Source organism: Somniosus microcephalus, chromosome 1 (genome assembly GCF_052327205.1).
Source record: "Somniosus microcephalus isolate GS21.2 chromosome 1, FLI_Smic_1.0, whole genome shotgun sequence".
NCBI lineage: Eukaryota > Metazoa > Chordata > Chondrichthyes > Squaliformes > Somniosidae > Somniosus > Somniosus microcephalus.
In genome coordinates this window covers 54,488,440-54,504,111 of record NC_140987.1, presented here as the reverse complement: position 1 = coordinate 54,504,111, position 15,672 = coordinate 54,488,440, and the positions used below count along the sequence as shown (strand labels likewise).

Below are 15,672 nucleotides of genomic sequence, written 5' to 3'. Positions count from 1 at the left end.
CCAGGAATTCCTCCTCCACAGTATTGTTACTAATTTGGTTAGCCCAATCTATATGTAGATTAAAATCACCCATGATAACTGCTGTGCCCTGATTGCACGCATCTCTAATTTCCTGTTTCATGCCAACCCCAACCTCAGCATTACTGTTTGGGGGTCTGTATACAACTCCCACTAACCTTTTCTGCCCCTTGGTATTTCTCAGCTCTACCCATAACAGATTCCACATCATCAGAGCTAATATCCTTTACTATTGTGTTAATCTCCTCTTTAACCAGCAATGCTACCCCACTTCCATTTCCTTTTTGCCTGTCTTTCTTGAATATTGAATACCCCTGGATGTTGAGTTCCCAGCCTTGGTCACCCTGGAGCCATGTTTCCGTAATCGCAATCATATCATTTCCATTTACATCTATTTGCGCAGCTAATTCATCCACCTTATTACGAATGCTCCTCGCATTAAGACACAAAGCCTTCAGGCTTGTTTTTTTAACACTCTTAGAAGTATTATTTACTGTGGCCATGTTTGATTTAAACCCTTGACTTCTCTGCCTGCCAATTTTTCTTTTCTCCTTCCTGTCTTTTGCTTCTATCCTTGTTTCCCATTCCTCTGCCTCCCTGCACAGGTTCCCAACCCCCTGCCATTTTAGTTTAAACTAAATGGACTAAATGGGAATAAATATTCAAAACAATCAATCAAAACATAGCTTCTGGCAGAATACTGAATACTCCTTTTTCTAAGGTTATGGACCCTGTAATTTCATGAGTTTATTTACTTCCCCCTCACTTTGCTTGGATCTCGCTGGACCATGTAGGTAAGAGTGTGAATGGTCTCTGTGTGATGTTCTACTTCCCCAGTTTTTGTTTAGGGTGTGAGGTAGTGGTTAGTGTGATGGAGAAGGGCATTGCTGAGGGCCATATGCTGGCTTTGTTGGTGGCACGTGTGGGGTGCTGGTTGGGTAAGGAAGCAAGTCCCCCACCCCCACCCTTTCTGTTGCTTCCTCTCCTCCTGACTCTCCTTTGTCACACTTCTGTGCAAACGCTTCCCATTGTTAATTTCTAATGGGGATTATTGTTCAGGAGCGATATTAGAAACCATTTACACTTCCAGTTACAGAATTGTTTGAAATGGGGAACCACAGATTTTTAAATCTCTGCTAATGTTGGTGTTTGGCTAGCTGCCGGGAGGTATGTGAAAAATGTCTGATTTTTCTTCCTTCTCCTGCATTCTTTAGAGAAAGTCACCCGGTCCTTGTATCACCTTTCTGCATCGTGCAAGTTAGATCAGGAACTTAGCAGAGTGGGAATCAAACCTGTGTTCCTCCACTACTTCATCCTGTCCATTGGTGCTCCACTTCTCCACGCCACTGGTAACTTAAACCTGGAGCGTACTGCTGCAGGTGACAACTGCTTCTTACACTGAAACCAGCAGGTTACCTATAAACCCAAATATAAAATAGCTCGTTGGTGGGGATAAACAAAAGGACGGACTTGTTGGACCTAATTAACTTTTCCAGTTCCTGAGACGTCCTCTATTCCCTTACTATCTCAAAATAGGGTGTCTCATGTGATATTTCAATTACATGATTGCATTGTTAAACTAATACACTGTTATACATGGGAAACCCTTTGGCACATTCTCTCTACGTACACTGCAGACAGTGCCAGAATTAAATTGGAAATCCAGAGCCCAGTGACGATAATTTATGGAACAACAATAACAGTTATCAGTTTTGAGTTAATTAGACTCTTCATAGTAAATTCAAATTTAATTAAGTTTCTTTCTGTACGCTAAAGTAAACCATGCCAGGTTTGAAGAAGAGCGATATTCAAATTTACTAATTGTGCAAAATTACTGAACGTTAGAATTAAACAAAAGCCAACTTTAATATTTTGTTACAGCCAGACAGTGGGAACATTGAGCTAATAGAACCAAATTTCAGTGGCATCATCAATCATGATTTGGATGAGGGGACCAAATGTAATATATCCAAGTTTGCTGATGATACAAAGCTGGGTGGGATTGTAAGTTGTGAGGAGGATGCAAGGAGGCTTCAAGGGATATAGAAAAGCAGGGTATTTTTAAATGGTGAGAGATTGGAAAATGTTGGTGTTCAGAGGGACCTGGGTGTCCTTGTGCACAAATCATTGAAAGTTAACATGCAGGTACAGCAAGCAATTAGGAAAGCAAATGGTATGTTGGCCTTTATTACAAGAGGATTTGAGTATAAGAGTAAAGCTGTCTTACTGCAATTATATAGGGCCCTGGTGAGACCACACCTGGAGTATTGTGTACAGTTTTGGTCTCCTTACCTAAAGAAGGATATACTTGTCATAGAGGGAGTGCAACGAAGGTTCACCAGACTGGTTCCTGGGATGGGGGAATTGTCCTTTGAGAGATTGCGTAGACTAGGCCTATATTCTCTCAAGTTTAGAAGAATGAGAGGTGATCTCATTGAAACATGCAACATTCTTACAGGGCTTGACAGGGTAGATGCAGGGAGGATGTTTCCCCTGGCTGGGGAGTCTAGAACCAGGGGTCACAGTCTCAGAATAAGGGGTCGCCCATTTAGGACTGAGATAAGGAGAAATTTCTTCACTCAGAGGGTGGCGAATCTACCCCAGAGGGCTGTGGCGGTTCTGTCGTTCAGTATATTCAAGACCGAGATCGATAGATTTTTGGATATTAAGGGAATCAAGGGATATGGGGATAGTGCAGGAAAATGGAAATGAGGTAGAAGATCAGCCATGATCTTATTGAATGGCAGAGCAGACTCGAACTGCCAAATGGCCTACTCCTGCTCCTATTTCTTATGTTATTCAGTTGAAGACTTTTTAACGTTTACGATAGAATCTCCCACGGTACAGTTCACAGTCTGCGAATATAATTTGTGTTTAACTTGTTCTGTCTGTTTCATGCTGCAGTTTGCGTGTAGGTCCTGTTCTGTTTATCTGTGTGTGTTATGTTGTGCTTGTCTCTGTATCCTCTCTTGTTTTTAGTCTGTGTGATGTTCTGCTTCTCTCTCATTTTTGGATGTGAGGTGGTGTGATGGGGAAGGCTGCTATATCTTTTGGTGTAGATGCGGGGCGCTGGTTGGGTAAGGAAGGGAGTCACCCCCTTTCTGTTGCTTCCTTTTCAACTCACATTCACGCCAAACCATCCCCCCCCCCCCCCCCCCCCCTTTGGGCACACTTCTGTGTAATCTGTTCCCATTACTAATTCCCAAAGGTTTTTGGGTAGGGATTATTGTCCCGGAGAGATATCAGCCACAGGTTTACAAGACAAGTCAGAAAGTTGTGGGTTGAAGCCCCACTCCAGGGACTTGAGCATTTATTCTATGCTGATATTTCAGTGCAGTACTAAAGGAGAGCTGCACCGTTGGAGGTGCCATCTTTCAGATAAGACATTAAACAAAACACATCTAACCTGTGAGGTGGACATAAAAGATCCTATGGCACCATTTGAAGAGGAGGAAAGAGTTTTCCCAGTGCACTGGCCAACATTTATCCCTCAAATAACAAAACAGATTATCTGGTCATTTATCTCATTGCTGTTTGTGGGAGCTTGCTTTGTGTGAATTCACTGCCACATTTCCTACAAAACAATAGTGATTGCTTTTCAAAAATACTTAATTGGCTGTAAGACATTTTGGGACTTCCTGAGGACAAGAAAGGCACTATATAAATGCAAGTTAGTTCTTGCTTGCTTACAAATAATTCTGTACCTGGGAATAAAAGACCAAAGGTTAAAAGGATAAACAATAAAACTTGACCTTTCAGTGCTCTTACACTGGGAGAGTTAAATGTATATTATCATCTCGGTTGTAAAACATGAACTTTTGTCACTTCTCGATCAGTTGAAAAGCGCTGAACTGGTGACTTGTGATCAAAATAATTTGATGAACATGTTTGCTGACCCTACTTCGCGCCCAGATGGTACCTATCTCTTTAAATTTGTGTACTGACGTTATAGGGTTAATTTTTGATGTACTGGCAACCTGCTGTTTTTCATTTGACATCTTAGAGGGCTTAATTCTCCTGTTTTCTTTTAAATCTGGAATGCCAGTGGTAATTCCTACCCACTCCTGATTTTTTTACATAATTTAATGGAGTGGTGTTAAAGCAAACTATAATAGAAATGGTGCTTCCATACTAAAACCCAGCCACCCCATTCATGTCCCCAGCCACCACCACCCACCGCCCCCGCCCCCCCCCCCCCCCCCCAACCAATCCCCCTCCCAGGAATAGGTTCCGATATCTGTTTGCGTAGGATGACACTTGATTATTTTTCTTTCAAATATAAAACCCACCTGTTCCAAATTTTCTGCAATGAGGCAAAAGTGATTTAGTCTGATTTGCCAGCACTAAGAGCCCAGAGTCCAGACATTAGATGCCTGATTCTCTTCAGTGCTAAATTGCAATAAGTAGCATCGCCCAGTGGTAATAATCCTGGGCTTAATCCAGATCTATGCCTTGAAATTCCACCTCCAGGAGGGAGGGTACAGGGAAATTGCGGCAGGGGTGGAGGGGGGAGGTGGTTGGAATTTGGGGAAGGATGGCGAGAGCCTCATTCTGGGCTTCATGAAGGTAGCAACAGTAAACAATCCAATATTTAACCGTCAACCAACATCACAAAAAAATACATACTGTAATTTGGTCATTATCAAATTTTTTAATTTTTATTCATTGATGGGATGTGGGCGTCGCTGGCTGGCTAGGCCTGCATTTAGTGCCCATCCCTAATTGCCCTTGAGAAGATGGTGGTGAGCCGCCGCCTTGAACCGCTGCAGTCCATATGGTGTAGGTACACCCACAATGCTGTTAGGGAGTTCCAGGATTTTGGCCCAGCGACAGTGAAGGAACGGCGATACAGGTCCAAGTCAGGATGGTGTGTGGCTTGGAGGGGAACTTGCTGTTTGAGGGACCGTGCTGTGCGCAAATTGGCTGCCACATTTCCTACATTACAAGAGTGACTACACTGCAAAAGTACTTCATTAGCTTTAGGATGTCATGATGCTATATAAATGTAAGTCCTTTCTTTCTCGTCTTCTCCCTTGTTCCCTAATAGAAGATTTTTTTTTTAAAGGTTACCTTAGTCTTCAGCCCAATTCGGGTCTTTGCAACCCTGTTCCTCACCCATAATGAAAGGCTCCTTTGTTGTGCTGCTGCAGGTGCAAGCACCTGCTATTATTTAAATGACCCCGTCTCTTGGGTTTGGAATGGAATTACCAACAGGTGAAAGCAATGTACGGAAGTTCTGCCCCACCGCACTTCAAGTGGGAGTGCACGATTTATCTCCTAGGTTCTTTAGCCTACGAAACAGAATATAGTGCCCTGGTTATTAGTCTAGGACAGACCCAAAAAGGGGGCTGTCCAGGCACTGGAGGCGGTGCGAAGGAGAGCAGTGAGGACCCAGGTGTCAGGGATGAACTGTGAGAAATGATTTGATGAGCTGAATGTTTCAAAGGGAATCTTATAAAGCTATAAAAAATGCTAATGGGATAGAGATGGTAAAGTTGGACTGTTATTTTGTTAAACCAAAGCAACAGGACAAGAGGGCACAGGTTCAGTTTTATGAAGCATAAATTTAGAGAAGATGTCATGAAGTATTCTTTACTAAGCAGTAATCAATGTTCTTATTGTCAGGAAGGCTGGTTGAACCAGGGCACTGGATTCATTCAGAAATAGCAAGATACTATAATGGGAATGTGGTTGAGTTGGTGTTTGGAAGGATGAAATCAAATGAGATGAAGGACCTTTTCCATCCATGTCTATCTTGTGATCTGTAACTGCCATTTGTTTATTCCTTTGGTGACCAAGGTAAAAGCTTAACTAAAATTAAAATTGACCTGAAATAATTAGGCAGAATATGAAATGATGTCGCCTGAGGTGAACAGAGGGGAAATTTTGCTAAGAATAAGGAAAGAGCAATCGATCTACGTTAGGCTATTATACAAAGAGTTGTAAGAATGAAAGATCTTCCAGTCCATCCTGCTCACGTCATCCATGCCCATTTTCAGGATCCAGTCTGGCTTTTTGTTTTAAATCACCCCAAGTCTGTATCCTTGTAGCCCTTGTTGCATCAGCAGTTCATCCAGTGCTCTTTTGAATGCTCCAGTAATCCTTCTCAAGGAGCTTAGATTGTCCTTATTTCAAAATGAAAACGAAGTGCTGGAGGTACACAGTAGGCTAGTTAGCATCTGCAAAGTGAAAAGGCGGCTTAATGTTTTGGGGTTCGACCCTTCATTAGAACCCATAACATTAGCCTGTCATTTCTCTCTGCAGATGCTTTCAAACCAGCTGTGCATCTCCAGCATTTTCTGTTTTTATTTCAGATTAGCAACATTTGCATTTTCTCGGAGATTTAATTCAGATATAAAAAATGTTGCTTATGTATTGAAAGTTAATACTGTATATTGATTTGAAAGGTGACACCATTGTCCCATCCTCATCACTAAATGGTACAATTTTAAAGGAAGGATGTCAAGGCCTTGGAGAGGGTGCAGAGGAGATTTACTAGAATGGTACCAGGGATGAGGGACTTCAGTTATGTGGAGAAACTGGGATTGTTCTCCTTAAAGCAGAGAAGGTTAAGGGGAGGTATAATAGCGGTGTTCAAAATTATGAGTTGTTTTGATAGAGTAGATAGGGAGAAACTGTTTCTATTAGCAGGACGCTCGATAACCATAGGACACGGATTTAAGTTAATTTACAAAAGAACCAGAGAAGAAATTAGGATTTTTTTTTTGGCAGCAAGAAGTTATGATCTGGAATGCACTGCCTGGAATTGGATATATAATTGAAAAGGAAACATTTGCAGGGTTATGGCGAAAGAACTGGAGTAGGACCAATTGGATAACTCTTTCTAAGAGCCGGCACAGGCACAGGCCAAATGGTCTCCTCCTGTGCTGTACAGGACCGGATTTTGCGGTCAGTGGTTAGTTACCCTTGCACTTGCCCATTGACTTTCTATGGGCTTTTACACTGGAAGTTCATCTCGGCCAACTATCCAAAAAGTGCAACACCCTCTCCAGAGTCTTGTGTGAACAGGGAAAGCAACTGTGTATCTCCTTAACCAATTAGATTGAAGAATTATTAATGAGCCTGAACCAGTAAATGTAAGTTAGAATAGTGAATTCAATATCAAATTGGGTATAGAAAGCAAAATAAAGAGAGAGAACGAAAGAGTTAGTAGAGACAGAAAGAAAAAGTAAAATAAAATTAACTTTTTAAAAAATCTCCAACAATAATTAAAATCTGAAGGAATGAGACTCCACACTTGTAAATGTTAATTTTCAGTGCTAGAGAGGTCGTTTGGCAACAATTAAGACTTATCATGCCGTTAAAAGGGTACTTACACTGGAATGGACAAGCCCTAACTTTTTTTCTTGCGCGTTTAGTGCGTGTATATATCAGGTAAGTTCAGCAACTTCACGCCATTCCTTATATTTCAATGGGGTGTCTTTCGGTGAGATGCCGTTATCGGGCAGCTTTTGGAGGAGCAGGGCCTCTCGGACAGCAGCTTCCGATTTCCGCGTTTCACTGCTCGTGTGGTCGCTGGAAATTGCTGTCCGATTTCCACGTAATTGTTAGCCTCCCTGCTATTTCTATCGCAAAATCTGGCCAATGATTCTATCTTACTGTGCGTGCATGTGGCTGTTTTATGTATCCTTCAATCACAGTGACGGACAGCAAATGGACCACAGCTGCAAAGTTGATTTTGCATTTTAAAAATTTGTTTTGGGGGACCAGTTCCTTGGAGGATTGGAGACTGATACAAGGACCCCGATATTTACAGGGAGGCGGGGAGAGTATTAGGTGGCCGAAAACAGCCGAAGAACCCGGCAAGGCCAGAGATGCGGATGTCCTGTCAATCTTAATGCAGGACCTCGTTTGCAGCTTGTGACTCCGCCTCCCTCCCGGTAGCCGGCCAAATCGACAGCCTGGCTGGTGGGCGGGAAGGAATACCAGCAGCAGTAGGTCACAGCAAAAGACCCTTGGGGACGGGCCCCAGCAATTGGGAGGGTGGGGAAGATCAGCAATCTGGGCGTTGGCAATCTGTGGCAGGTGGCGGGAGATGGGCAATCAGGAGGGTTGGGAGGTCGGCAATTGGGAGAGCTAGGGGGAGGTCGGCACTGGTAATGAAGCTCCGATCGGCAATCTGGAGTGGGGGAAGCCTGCGATCAGGTAGAGGCGGGGGGGTGGTGGTGGGTGTTGGGTGGCGGGGGAAGGCTTGAGGTCGGAGCTGGGGGAGGCCAAAGGCATCCTTGAAGTTCTGGGGAGCACTCCTGGCCCACACGGAGTGCTGAAAGAGCCATTTATTTACGGGAGCCGGCAGCTCCAGCCTCCATTTCACTGCCAAGTATCCCGACCCCTGGGAAACCTGTGCAGCAGCAGTCCATTTCAAACGTGCTCCCAGTTGTACTGTAGGAGCCCGATTTTAAATATGTTAATAAACGTCCCGTCTCTCCACAGCAGGACACTCCGGCACCATGATATCCGCCGCCATAATTGGGGTCGGATTCTGCAAATTTCACTTTTTAACCCCCTGACTCCCCCCAACCCTATCCTGCCTTTCATGGGCAGGTTACGATCAAGGCCAAGGTGTCAATTCCTTATGAGAAGGAAGCCTGGTGGGAGATGTATGCTGCAATGCCAGACCGAATGGACGGGTCATTTACCTCGAACTTACAACACAGAAACAGGCAATTTAGCCCAACCAGTCCACTTTGCTGTTTATCCGCCACATGAACAATCGTCCTAATCTCATGAGCCTGCCCAGTTCCCATATCCCTTTATTCCCCTTTTAACCACTTATCTAACCTATTTTTAAATGTTGAGTTGATCTCTGCTTCAATCATTAACGCGGGTAATGCATTGCACAGCTCCACAGCCTCACAACCCTCTGTTTTTAAAAAAAAATAAAAAAAAAAAAAAATTTTTTAAATAAAGAAGTTTCTCTTGCTCTCTGTCCTAAATCTCTACATTTACTCTTGTATCTATAGCTCCTCGTTCTAGACCCCTCAATCACTGGAAATTGTCTGTTTCTATCTTTTCCTTCATAATTTTAAATACCTCCATGAATTCACCCTGTAATCTCCTCTGTTATAACAAAAACAACCCCAATTTTTTAATCTTTCTTAGTGTTTGTATTTTCCCATATCAGGCAGCAGCCTAGTGAATTTCTGCTGTACCGTCTCTATTGCCTCAACATCCTTCCTATAGTGAGGAGCCCAAAACTGTACACAGTACTCCAACTGTGGTCTTACTAAGGTTTTGTATAGATTCACCATTACCTCTTGACTCATTTACAGGCAGTGTTGATTGGTGTAAAGGTGAGTGTTCTTTACATACTGCAGTATGGTGGGTTTTCTGATGGTCTAGGCACAGAGACCAAATCCTGGGCTTTAGGATTACAGAAGGGTCAAAGCTGTGACCTGGGAATTATACAAAAGACGCATCCATTTAAAAAAAAAAAAATTTTAAAAAAAAGTTTTTATTTGTTCCTGGGATCTGGGCGTCGCTGGCAAGGCCAGCATTTAATGCCCATCCCTAATTGCCCTTGAGAAGGTGGTGGTAAGCCCCCTTGAACCGCTGCAGTCCGTGTGGTGAAGGTACTCCCACAGTGCTGTTAGGGAGGGAGTTCCAGGATTTTGACCCAGCGACGATGAAGGATCGGCGATATACTTCTAAGTCAGGATGGTGTGTAACTTGGAGGGGAACTTGGAGGTGGTAGTGTTCCCAAGCGCCCACTGCCCTTGTTCTTCTAGGTGGTAGAAGTCGCGGGTTTGGGAGGTGCTGCCGAAGAAGCCTTGGCGAGTTGCTGCAGTGCATCTTGTAGATGGTACACACTGCAGCCATGTTGCACCAGTGGGGGAGGGAGTGAATGTTTAAGGTGGTGGATGGGGTACCAATCAAGCGGGCTGCTTTGTCCTGGATGGTGTCGAGTTTCTTGAGTGTTGTTGGAGCTGCACTCATCCAGTGGAGAGTATTCCATCACACTCCTGACTTGTGCCCTGTAGATGGTGGAAAGGCTTTGGGGAGTCAGAAGGTGAGATACGCCCCGCAGAATACCCAGCCTCTGACCCGCTCTTGTTGCCACAGTATTTGTGTGGCTGGTCCAGTTACTGGTGACCCCCAGGATGTTGATGGTGGGGGATTCGGCGATGGTAATGCCGTTGAATGTCAAGGGGCGGTGGTTGGACTCTCTCACTTGTTGGAGATAGTCATTGCCTGGCACTTGTGTGAAGCGAATGTTACTTGCCACTTATCAGCCCAAGCCTGACTGTCGTCCAGGTCATGCTGTATGTGGGCATGGACTGTTTCATTACCCGAGGAGTTGCGAATGGCACTGAACACTGCAGTCATCAGTGAACATCACCACTTCTGACCTTATGATAGAGGGAAGGTTACTGATGAAGCAGCTGAAGATGGTTGGGCCTAGGATACTGCCCTGAGGAACTCCTGCAACGGAGTCCTGGGGCTGAGATGATTGACCTCCAACAACCACAACCATCTTCCTTTGTGCTAGGTATGATTCCAGCTAGTGGAGAGTTTTCCCTCTGATTCCCATTGACTTCAATTTTATTAGGGCTCCTTGATGTCACACTCAGTCACTCTCACCTCACCTCTTGAATTCAGCTCTTTTGTCCATGTTTGGACCAAGGCTGTAATGAGGTCTAGAGCCGAGTGGTCCTCACTGAACCCAAACTGAGCATCGATGAGCAGGTTATTGGTGAGTAAGTGTCGATGTCACCTTCCAACACTTCGCTGATGATTGAGAGTAGACTGATGTAATTAGCCAATAGCCTGCTCTGCCATTCAATAAGATCATGGCTGATCTTGGGCTCAAAGCCACTTCCCTGCCCACTCCCCATAACCCTTCACTCCCTTATCTTGCAAAAATCTGGCTATCTCCACCTTATGTATTTAATGACCCAGCCTCCACGGCTCTCTGGGGCAGAGAATTCCACAGATTTACGACCCTCTAAGAGAAGAAATTCCTCCTCATCTCAGTTCTAAAAGGGCGACACTTTATTCTGAAACTATCCCCCGAGTGGAAACATCATCTCTGCATCAAAAAATAAAACAAAAAAGGCGACTCAACCGTAGCTAACAAGGGAAATTAGGGATAGCATAAGATCCAAGGAGAGGACATATAAATTGGCCAGAAAAAGCAGTAAACCTGAGGATTGGGAGCAGTTTAGGATTCAACAAAGGAGGACAAAGGGATTAATTAAGAAGGGAAAAATAGAATATGAGAGTAAGCTTGCAGGGAACATAAAAACTGACTGTAAAAGCTTTTATAGATATGTGAAGAGAAAAAGATTGGTGAAGTCAAGCGTAGGTCCCTTGCAGTCAGAATCGGGAATTTATAATTGGAAACAAAGAAATGGCAGACCAATTAAATACATATTTTGGTTCTGTCTTCACAAAGGAGGACACAAATAACCTCCCAGAGATGTCGGGGAACATAGGGTCTGATGAAAGGGAGGAAATGAAAGAAATCAGTATTTATAGGGAAATGGTGTTAAGGAAATTGATGGGATTGAAGGCCGATAAATCCCCAGGGCCTGATAATCTACATCGTAGGGTACTTAAGGAAGTGGCCCTAGAAATAGTAGATGCATTGCTGATCATCTTCCAACATTTGATGGAATCTGGAACAGTACCCATGGATTGGAGGGTAGCTAATGTTACCCCACTATTCAAAAAAGGTGGTAGAGAGAAAACGGGGAATTACAGACCAGTAAGCCTGACATCGGTAGTAGGGAAAATGCTAGAGTCCATCATAAAAGATGTAATAGCAGAGCACTTGGAAAACAGTGACAGGATCGGACAAAGTCAACATGGATTTACAAAGGGTAAATCGTGCTTGACTAATCTACTGGAATTTTTTGAGGATGTAACTGGTAAAATAGATAAGGGAGAACCAGTGGATGTGGTGTATTTGGACTTTCGGAAGGCTTTCGATAAGGTCCCGCATAAGAGATTAGCGTGTAAAGTTAAGGCACATGGGATTGGGGGCAAGGTACTGACTTGGATAGAGAACTGGTTGGCAGACGGAAAGCAAATAGTTGGAATAAACGGGTCTTTTTCCGAGTGGCAGGCAGTGACTAGTGGGGTACCGCAGGGATCGGTCCTTGGACCCCAACTATTCACAATATATATTAATGATCTAGACAAGGGAACTAGATGTAATATCTCCAAATTTGCAGACGGCACAAAGCTTGGTGGACGTGTGTGCTGTGAGGAGGATGCCGAGAAACTCCAGGATGATTTGGACAGGTTGGGTGATTGGGCAGAAGCATGGCAGATGCAATATAACGTGGATAAATGTGAGGTTATCCACTTTGGTAGCAAAAACAGGAAGGCAGATTATTATCTGAATGGCAATAGATTGGGAGAAGGGGAAGTGCAACGAGACCTGGGCGTCCTTGTGCACCAGTCGCTGAAGGTAAGCATGCAGGTGCAGCAGGCGGTTAAGAAGGCAAATGGTATGTTGGCCTTCGTAGCGAGAGGGTTTGAGTACAGGAACAAGGATGTCTTGCTGCAGTTGTACAGGGCCTTGGTGAGACCACACCTTGAGTATTGTGTGCAGTTTTGGTCGCCTTATCTGAGGAAGGATGTTCTTGTCATGGAAGGAGTTCAGTAAAGATTCACTAGGCTGATACCTGGGATGGCAGGAATGACATATGAGAAGAGATTGGGTCGATTGGGCTTGTACTCGCTGGAGTTTAGAAGAATGAGAGGGGATCTCATTGAAACTTATAAAATTCTGACAGGACTGGATAGACTAGATGCAGGAAGGATGTTCCCGATGGTCGGGGAGTCCAGAACCAGGGGTCACAGTCTGAGGATAAGGGGTAGGCCATTTAGGACAGAAATGAGGAGGAATTTCTTCACCCAGAGAGTGGTGAACCTGTGGAATTCTCTACCATGAAGGCAGTAGAGGCCAATTCATTAAATATATTCAAGAAGGAGTTGGATATATTTCTTAAGGCTAAAAGAATCAAGGCGTATGGGGAGAAAGCAGGGACCGGGTACTGAATTTGGATGATCAGCCATGATCGCATTGAATGGCGGAGCAGGCTCGAGGGGCCGAATGGCCTACTCCTGCTCCTATCTTCTATGTTTCCATTAGCTTATAATGAAATGTTGATCTGTATAATATTGAAAAGTGATGCCTGACAAATGTCATGCTTGACCAAGAGTTTTTGAGGCGGTGACAGATATGATGGATGGGGGAAAAGCAGTGGTTGTGATGTACGTAAATGTTCAGATAGCCTTTGAAAAGGTACCACTAAGGAGACTATCTGAGAAGATTAAGGGATATGGAATTAGGGGAAGGGTCACAAATTAGATTAAAGATTGTTTAGAAGAAAGGAATAGCAAAGAAACATGGACTTTCTGCAACACTGATATGAATTATTTTACAATATCCTATTGCTCTATATATTTGCATCTTAATTTGATCAGATGATTTTAAAGATAGTTGTCATTCTTGACTCAAAGTCCTTTGATACTGAGACATCTCGATCTGAATAATGCACCAAGCATATCTCAACTTTCAGCAACCTAATATGCGTGGAAACATTACACCCACCTCAAAATAGTCTGCAATATTGTAAGATCATTTTAAAATTAGTAACATTTAATCTTAAGACTGTGGTAAACCACTGTCATACCTGTCTGTGTCTGTATGTGTATTCCACTAGGTACAGGTCTGGACATGCCTCGGCTGACTCCTCCCACTATTCCAGGTATATAAGTGACTACCTCCCAGTCCCTTAGTATTCTGGACGGGTCGACCACTCGAGACAAGACCTTCATTCTTTAGTTAATAAAAGCCTGATTGTTACTCGCTCAACTTCAGTCTTTTGAGTAATTGATGGCGCATCAAAGACAAAATATGTTTATTTGATATTTCAAACCACAGAGTGGTACAAAAGGAGATTGTCAAAATTCTCTATATGACAAGCTTCTAGTCTCATCAATGAGGGATGGAGAATCATTGGATCAGTTACCCCAGGCCACTTCTGTACACTTTATTGCCAGCTCCATAGCTCTATTGCCAGAAGCCTTGGGGGCAAGATGAATAATCAGCCTTTTCTGCTGGAGGATGATGTTTGGCTGAAGAGAACCTAAAGTGGGGGAAATAATTTTAAAAAAAAATAAATAAACAATCCGGTTGGGAAATGGGTTTAAAAAAAAATCTCTCAGAAAATGCTGGAAACATTCAGCAGGTCAGGCAGCACCTGATGAAAGGTCATCGACCTGTAACGTTAACTCTTTCTCTCTCCATGCTGCCTGCCTGATGTGCTGAGTATTCCCAGCATTTTCTGTTTTTTTTATTTCAGATTTCCAGCATCCACAGTATTTTGCTTTTGTAAAACGATCTCACCATTTACTCATTTCTAGAATAAGCATCAAGAGCTTGAAAATGTTGTTACAGTTTTAGAAATCTGTACAAAAATTCAGCAAATGGATTGCCGTATTCCTACGTTCATACCTAATACTGTTGTACATTGTAAGAATGTTCTAATGTTTCTCCGGTTGCTACTTGTAGGCATATGTAACCATAAATTATCTATAACTATGATCCATTTGCCCACACCTTGGCATAAATATAACTGATGGCAAGTTTACATTTACAATTCGTTTGGGCTAAGCCCACAAATGAAATTTCAGCATAATTGTATTTTGTTTTTATTTTTGTGTGTGAATTTTGTGCTCGTCAAGGAGAGTGTATGGTGGCTAGGGAACATTTAGCACTTTGGACATTGAGTATCGGACATGGAGTAATGTCACATCTACTCTGTCAGAATCTGCACACTCATAAGAGCACCTTTACTGCAGAAGTGTGACAACTTTGAATTTCCCATTCTAATTGACCTCTGAGTGGCACTGCCAATTTGTACCAAATCTGAAGCGATTGTGCCCTGGGCCCATACCTACTCTGCTGTGTGGACTGAGGCCGTCCAAACCTGTACAGCCAGCACATGGAAGACATTTTCATGCCATTAGTCTGGACTGGAAATGAGTTCATATCTGAGGCGAAAGGCGAATGAAATGAAATCTTGGTTGCGTACAGTTAAATCACTAATTAAAAACTTGGACCTCTATCAGGTTACCTTTAAGTCTATGCTGCTCTAAAGTAAATAGGCCAAGGTCCTTGAGCCTATCTGAGTAGCTGAGGTTCTTTAAGCTAGGAATCATTCTTTTAGCTCTCATCAGGACCTTTTCCAAGGCCGCTATATCACTTGCTATGTGTGGGGACCAAAACTGGGCACAGTACTCTAGATGCTGTCTGATCAGCGATCTGTATAGTTTCAAATTGGTGTCCTTTGATTTATTTGGAATGGTTCTATTCATACAACCCAATACTGTGTTGGCTTCAGCTACCGTTTCTCTACATTGGTCATGAACTGTGCACAGATACACCAAGATTTTTCTGTCTCTCAATCTCTCTCAGTATTGTTCCCTGCAAATGACACTACATTTATCTAAATTAAACGCCATTTACCCACTTCCAGAGCACATCTAAATCTTTTTGGATTTGATTGCACTCCTCTACCGTATAACCCTTGCACAGATTTTGGTGTCATCTGCAAATTTACTTAGCATACTTCAACACCACTGTCCAGGTTATTAATAAAGACCGTGAAGAGTAGC

General features: G+C 43.3%; 1 protein-coding gene across 5 annotated transcripts in view; it reads left to right on the top strand.

The window, feature by feature from the left end:
* The window catches only part of sorbs2b (sorbin and SH3 domain containing 2b), a 308,730-nt gene that overhangs the window by 229,344 nt on the left and 63,714 nt on the right, over window positions 1-15,672 (top strand). The window lies entirely within an intron of this gene.